Source organism: Sinocyclocheilus grahami, unplaced genomic scaffold (assembly GCF_001515645.1).
Source record: "Sinocyclocheilus grahami isolate Dianchi unplaced genomic scaffold, SAMN03320097.WGS_v1.1 scaffold10.1, whole genome shotgun sequence".
Classification (NCBI taxonomy): Eukaryota; Metazoa; Chordata; class Actinopteri; order Cypriniformes; family Cyprinidae; genus Sinocyclocheilus; species Sinocyclocheilus grahami.
In genome coordinates this window covers 1982411-1988918 of record NW_015505189.1, presented here as the reverse complement: position 1 = coordinate 1988918, position 6508 = coordinate 1982411, and the positions used below count along the sequence as shown (strand labels likewise).

Genomic DNA, 6508 nt, shown 5'->3' with positions numbered 1-6508 from the left:
ACTGAAGAACCACGCATCTCTTGTTTTTCACTAATTGAATTCGGCACTAAAATATGCTGGCAGGAGCCCTTACCTTGTTTGACTTATTTATTGCCTGACTGGAGAGGTAATTTGACCTCCTCATTTCAAAGACTCTTTTTTTCCTGCAGAAAAAGAGTGTTAAACTCAATTACACCCCCGATCAGTGACTCAAACACTACATTTGTTTTCTCAGAGGGGGGAATCGCAGAGAAGAGAGGAGCTCTCTCTCTCGTACAGTCTGAGAAGCTCTAGCATATAGGGGAGAGAGCAGTGAGAGAGAAACTGAGCGACTTCCAGTCCTGTCAGCTGAGATTTATGTCCATCTTTTAAATCATTTTCCTCTCTAAAAAATTAAGAACGAAGAACAATTTTCAAGCCAATATTTTTTTTTCTTTTTTAATTAATGGATTCGTTTGCATATGCTGAGTGATTGTGGATTTTGAGGTGATTTTTGAAATGGGGTTAATAGTGATTTGTTGAGAAATAAAAGAGAAAATGATTTTCTCAGTGGTTAAGATTTACATCTATGTTGACATTCTTGCTGTAAGACTTCTAAAAGATTTGTAGAGAAAATATATGCAAAAATGAAAAGTGTTATGAATGATTTTACCTTCTTCATAGCACAGAACTCTATCAAACACGGTTAGAGCAGGAATTTGAACATGCTCTTGGACTTTAAGATGTAAATTGAAAGAAAAAAGCTGATTCATTCTTTATTTTTGCTCTTACCTTTTCTCTGCCTGTGAAAAACATGGTTCTGGATTTTCATGAAGCCACCAGTCAAAACCCTAGAGCACAATGTGCTCCTCCCTGCTTGCTGGTAAAATAATTAAAAGTGAACTTGTGCATGAAGAATGCAAGTACAGATGAGTCGTAACCTCTTTTTTGTTATTCCATCATTCATATTGAGACCTGAAATATTTTTCAGATTTTACTTATCACCAAAAAAAAACAAAAACATCTTTGGGGAACCAAGACTTGCATACTCTCCTGGCATACTTAACTGAGGTTTCTTCTATTCTTCTGAAGGAGAATGCTGCACACAACTCCTTTTTCTTCATCTGCGTTCTTGACCACGTCTCTTCATTTAAATTGTCTCTGTTCATTCATAGAGAATGTGAACCATGAAGGTTTCAATTCAATTGCAAATGTAATATTTGAGAAATGAGACTTTGCCGTGCACACACTCCTGCATCTGAACAAGAACAACACAAATCATTTGCACGTAACCGCCGGGCCTGGTTGTAACCTGATCTTTTCTGGATCGATTGATTCCATTCTGGTTTAATTCACCATATGATTGACTTTCAGCACGACTTACCGTAGGAAACATATCCCTGTACAGACTGTGCGGCCTTAAATAGTGCAGTAATTTGAATACAGATGCTTGCTGCTAAGACCTTGTCACTGGAAATGACTCCGAGTCAGGAGACAATTGCAGGTTGATTATGTTGCCACTGACAGAAGTTGCAGGTTCTCTGTGTGCATCAGACCCACTGACAGAAGTTGCATGTTGTTTGTGCATCAGACATATTTGCATTTAAATGCTTATTGTAGGCAGGCGAAGCATAGCCACTCTGATTGTCTGCACGACCTATCTTTTATATTTGTCTGAAAAACTAATTCAAATGAATTGCAATAAGGGATAATCTTTATGGGAATTATTTTTTTCCAGTGGTAGGAAGCATATCAAATCAATGTGCCAACATTTGTTGACTTGTATTCCGGCTTTAGTTATCAGTCACATTACGTCTTTCATCTATGTGTGTTTTATGAGTATGATTTGATCGGCACCTGCATAATTCATCTTAATATTTTTTTGTCTTTATCTGCTGTGCAAATATTTCAATTATTTATTCTTAATGTTGTAATTTCAATCAATAGAATTTTAAATTAAATACCTATTTTATTTGGGTGAATTGCATACGATTTGACTAAACGAACTTGAGAACTGTGCACTTTATTTAAATGTTTTAGATAACTAAAAAAAACCTTTTAAATACAATTTTGAATAAATAATGCAAATTTATTAGAATACACTCATCCCATTATAAACAACAGCTGTCAATGCAAGTTTAAATAATTTGAACTGTTTGATCCCTGCACAAGCTCAAATTCTGGATCTCATTAATTGTGCTGATATAATCAATAAAGCATTTTGTGAAGCACAATAAATAGTTTTAAAATCAATTTATAAAAATCTTTACAACACATTTTTTCTTTCAGTTGTTAATATTGTCCTCTTGTATGTATCATAGACGACAATGCCTGATAAACATTGAATTGATCTGCAACAAAAATTTGCCAAGTTAAAAATTATAGCTACTTGAATTTCTTTTAATTTTCTTTATTTAAATTCAAAATGCATGTCTGCATCCTGTTTGCTACCTCAGCTCAAATTTGATTCAAAATCAAGAATTGAATTGGAATTGAAGGAATATCCTTAATTCACAACCCTTACATCTGTACTTAATATCTGGTACCGTGCTTTTACACCTGCAGATCTGTCAGCTGTGTGCGTGCACTAGTTGATTTTTGTCAGGAGGAATATTGGCTCTGACAAAAACACCACTTTAGCTCTTTTGCTCTTCCGCCCACTGCTGGGTGTGAGTGGCCCGTCTTATGGCTCTGTTCTGCCTTATTTTCACCCACCCCCACCTCTTCTCCCATCAGTGGTCCTGCTGTTAGTACAGAGATAACCTGTCCTCCACCAGGTAAGAGACCGTCCTGCTGATGGGGGATATTGCCTCTTTTGTCCCAATAACTACTTCCCCTAAATCCCCTCTTAACATGTTCTGGACTTGGGGAAATAGGACATTTAAACTGATTTTATTTTTTGCAGGTTGCTGGATCAGAAGAAAGCTAAGGCAAAGTTGATGCAAATGAAAATGTTCCTTCCTTAAGAGAGTTCAGCATGTCCATGCTCAGAAAGATGAAGGATTTCATCTATATTTGACCCATCTGAACCACTTTGCTTTACATTACAGTTCAGCTTCTTAAAGCTCTCTTATCGGTACACATTTGCAGTGTATTATGTAAAGCACGCTACTGTACTTCTCCCACTTTTGCAAATATATTTAAAACAAGCTGCCTGCATCTGCCGTGCGAGAGCATGGCCGTTAATTAATATGAGGTTAGTCACTGATTCCCAACCCTCGTCATATGATGGTCAAAGACACAGTGCTGTTATGCAGAGGATTGATCAAATCAGCTGAACCTACTGTAAATGAACACATGCCTGGAATTTGTAGGCTCATTGGATTTCTGAAAGGACTTTTCTTTCTGAATTCATTCTGAATTCTTCTTCTTGAGTAAAATGTAAAGCACGTATATCACTGGCTAAGGCAAAGGTAACATCCCCACTCATCTGTTACTCTTACGTCATGTCATGTGTGTGTATCCATTGGCTTGTGCTCTTGGAGTCAGTTTGTGCTAGTGTGTTTGTTGGAGGGTCTAGCTGGAGTCACTGTCATAGTCGATGGATTGGCCTCACCAACACGAGCTTTAAGCACCCCACTTAACCTCTCTGAAAAATTCAGGACATTTTAAAAATCTGTATTTTTTTTAAACAGCTTAATTCTTTATCCTACGCAGTGTGGCACATGACTAAAGGTTGTTTCAAAGGAAAACCTATCATTAATTTTTGGGTGCCCCCTAGTCTGTCCTCATAGGGTTTAATGGGCCTTAGCTTTTCGTCTAGTAATTTGCCAAGACGCTTGGCTACTTGAACAGTTCTTCCTTTCTTCATCTCTCTTTATTTCAGCTCCCATTTGTACAACCACAGCTGCTTCATCACTGCAGTCATTGTCAAGAAGAGAAAAAAAGAACAGAGCTCAACATGTGAGAAAACCGCAGTGGTAGTTGCGGACACAATGAATCCGTAATAAAACTGTTGGGTGACTAATAAAAACAGGCTGGTGCTGATTGGAACTCTTTTTAAGGAATTCATGATCACTCATTTAGAAACGGCAGTGAAGTCCTGTTTAATCCAGCTCTGCTTAACACTACAGCTGCCTGTCACAGTCTTTTATACATTGCATGTTTTATTATTGCATTGGTGTAATTATTTCTAATATCATTGTCATCTTATTCATAATCAAAGAGGCCTTTTTTTCATCTAAACAAATATAAAATTACACCATTTTCTTTATTGCAAGCTTGTAACTTTCACAATTTTTCACCATCTTTTAGTTTTTTTGGCCCTGTGCAATTAAAACAGCCCTGTACTTATTAAAGCACAACAGGAATTAGTCAGATGTTGTATGGCTCACAAAGAGAAAAGCGTTTATAGAATTACTACCTCCGTCAAGGGTTTGTGTGGCACGAAAGAGAGCTGGCATTAACTCTGTGAGAAATATATGTGAGCGTGTGTGCATAAATACACACTGTGTGTGTGTGTGGTGTGAACTGGGATGCAATCAGGCCTCTGGCATGGTCCTTTGAGAACGTGGAATAGACTGTCAGCTCAGAGGTGCTATTAAGATGACAACAGCTTTCCATTCACACAAGGGTCAGACCTCCTGCCTCTTTTCTCCCATTGTCACCTTCAGCCTCAAGGTTGCCACATTCAGATCCATTGGAGACCAAAGATCTCAGTTTATTCTATTAACCCACCCTCCCACACAGCCATTTACTTGGTCTATGCATTTGACTTAGATCTTCAACGCTTGCACGGGAGGGCAGATTTTGGTTCCAGCAGAGATGGCGCAAATTGCAGTCGGATCAATTAGCTGTGACCTCAAACCCCTGTGTCCTTGTTTAATTGGTGATGCTGAGGCAGGCTAATTGTATAAATCAGCTGGTAATGAGATTCCTGCTTGTTGTGAAAAACAGAATAATGTGGAGAAATGAACATCCGTGAGGTTTATGCAGGACTCTTTCTCTCTCTCTTTTTTCATCTACATCTTCCGTCACATGCAGGGGAGGTGTAGTGCTACACATATGGTCGGATAATGGTGAAACTGGGTGTTGTCGGTGGTTTTGGTTCACCGTCTGTTTGTTTGTGTTTCCTTAGTGGTGCCGCCGTTGCTGGAGGACCTCAGAAGACCTGCTAGAACTAGCAGTGCGTGTAACTAAATAAATCATTAGTGCTCTGCAGAGAGAGGAATTAGAGAAAACAAGTGCTTTGTATGAAAGCCATTTATTAGTTGAATCAAACAGTGCAGGGACAGATTAATGAGGTATTAGAGAAGTGGACTCTAAACACTGTCTAGGATTGAGCTCCTCAGGGAGAGAGCAGAGTAACCGGAGGTTGTGCGGCGCTACGACTGTTTAACTTCATCTGCTGGGACTCTGACCGCCTGCCAGCAACCTCACTTCACTTCGCTCCTCTGATATCCTCTCTCATGATTTTCTGTTCTTCTGCCTTGTTTTTACTCTTTTAAAGAATGAATACGTATAATCAGCAATAATGCATTAAATTGATCAAAAGTGACAGTAAAGAGTTTTACATTGAAAGGAAGCCAATTCTGAGTTTTGCCCAACGCTTATATGTACACATATTTAATAAAGCCATGTAAACTTAATCACATTTATTTTTGTTCTGTTGTAGGTCATTTTCATGAATTCAAAATCAACTCACCAGTGATTTTTGGGAGCTGGAGATAGAGAAGTCTTTCTGTTTATGTAAGTATAAACAATACATTCTGCTTAATGCATCTTGTCCAACAACCTTGTGTAGCACTGCTCCATTAACACCTGTTTTTCCCCCATGATTGCTGCTGTCTTACCCCTTTATGTCTGTCTGCTATGATTTTCAACTCAAGAAACCACTGTTCATGCTTCATCAACACAGGAAATGGTGGCCTTACACAAATGATTACAATGATGAGTGTGTTGTTTTGTTCTGTGTCACTTTCCTAGAACTAAAATTGCTTGAAAATAACTTGTGTAGCACTGCTCCATTAACACCTGTTTTTTCCCCCATGATTGCTGCTGTCTTACCCCTTTATGTCTGTCTGCTATGATTTTCAACTCAAGAAACCACTGTTCATGCTTCATCAACACAGGAAATGGTGGCCTTACACAAATGATTACAATGATGAGTGTGTTGTTTTGTTCTGTGTCACTTTCCTAGAACTAAAATTGCTTGAAAAAACAGCTCATAACCACTCGTGACTTATATAAAACGCCACACATTAATGATTTTATAAAGATCATAGTCTTTTTGATACTTTTAAAAGGCATAAAGTAGTCATTTGAAAACTGGTTTGCTTGTTAGCACCTAACTCCACGTTCCACTCAAACACACTTCCATCAGTGCGTATGGAGCGAATCTATTCTCTATGCTAATACCAACTATGTTATTGGTACTTTCAGGCTGCCAGTTGCCCTCAATAAGAGCATTCACAGCAATGAAGAAAGAGCCCCCTTTAAAGAAACACAGACAGGGTCTTAGTAAACAGTCAATATACGGCTGCAGTTTTCTGCCACAATATGTCTTAAATGGGAGTTTTCTCTTTCCAGCCTAGTAATAAAGATCATATCT

At 38.3% G+C, this 6508-nt stretch overlaps 1 long non-coding RNA gene across 2 annotated transcripts in view; it reads left to right on the top strand.

The window, feature by feature from the left end:
• Positions 1-6508, top strand: part of LOC107593394 (uncharacterized) — a 58691-nt gene that overhangs the window by 19173 nt on the left and 33010 nt on the right. For both annotated transcript variants that reach the window (XR_001610078.1, XR_001610079.1), the window contains exon 3: positions 5573-5646. This is a non-coding gene — a long non-coding RNA (uncharacterized lncRNA). The remainder of the gene's footprint in view (positions 1-5572; positions 5647-6508) is intronic.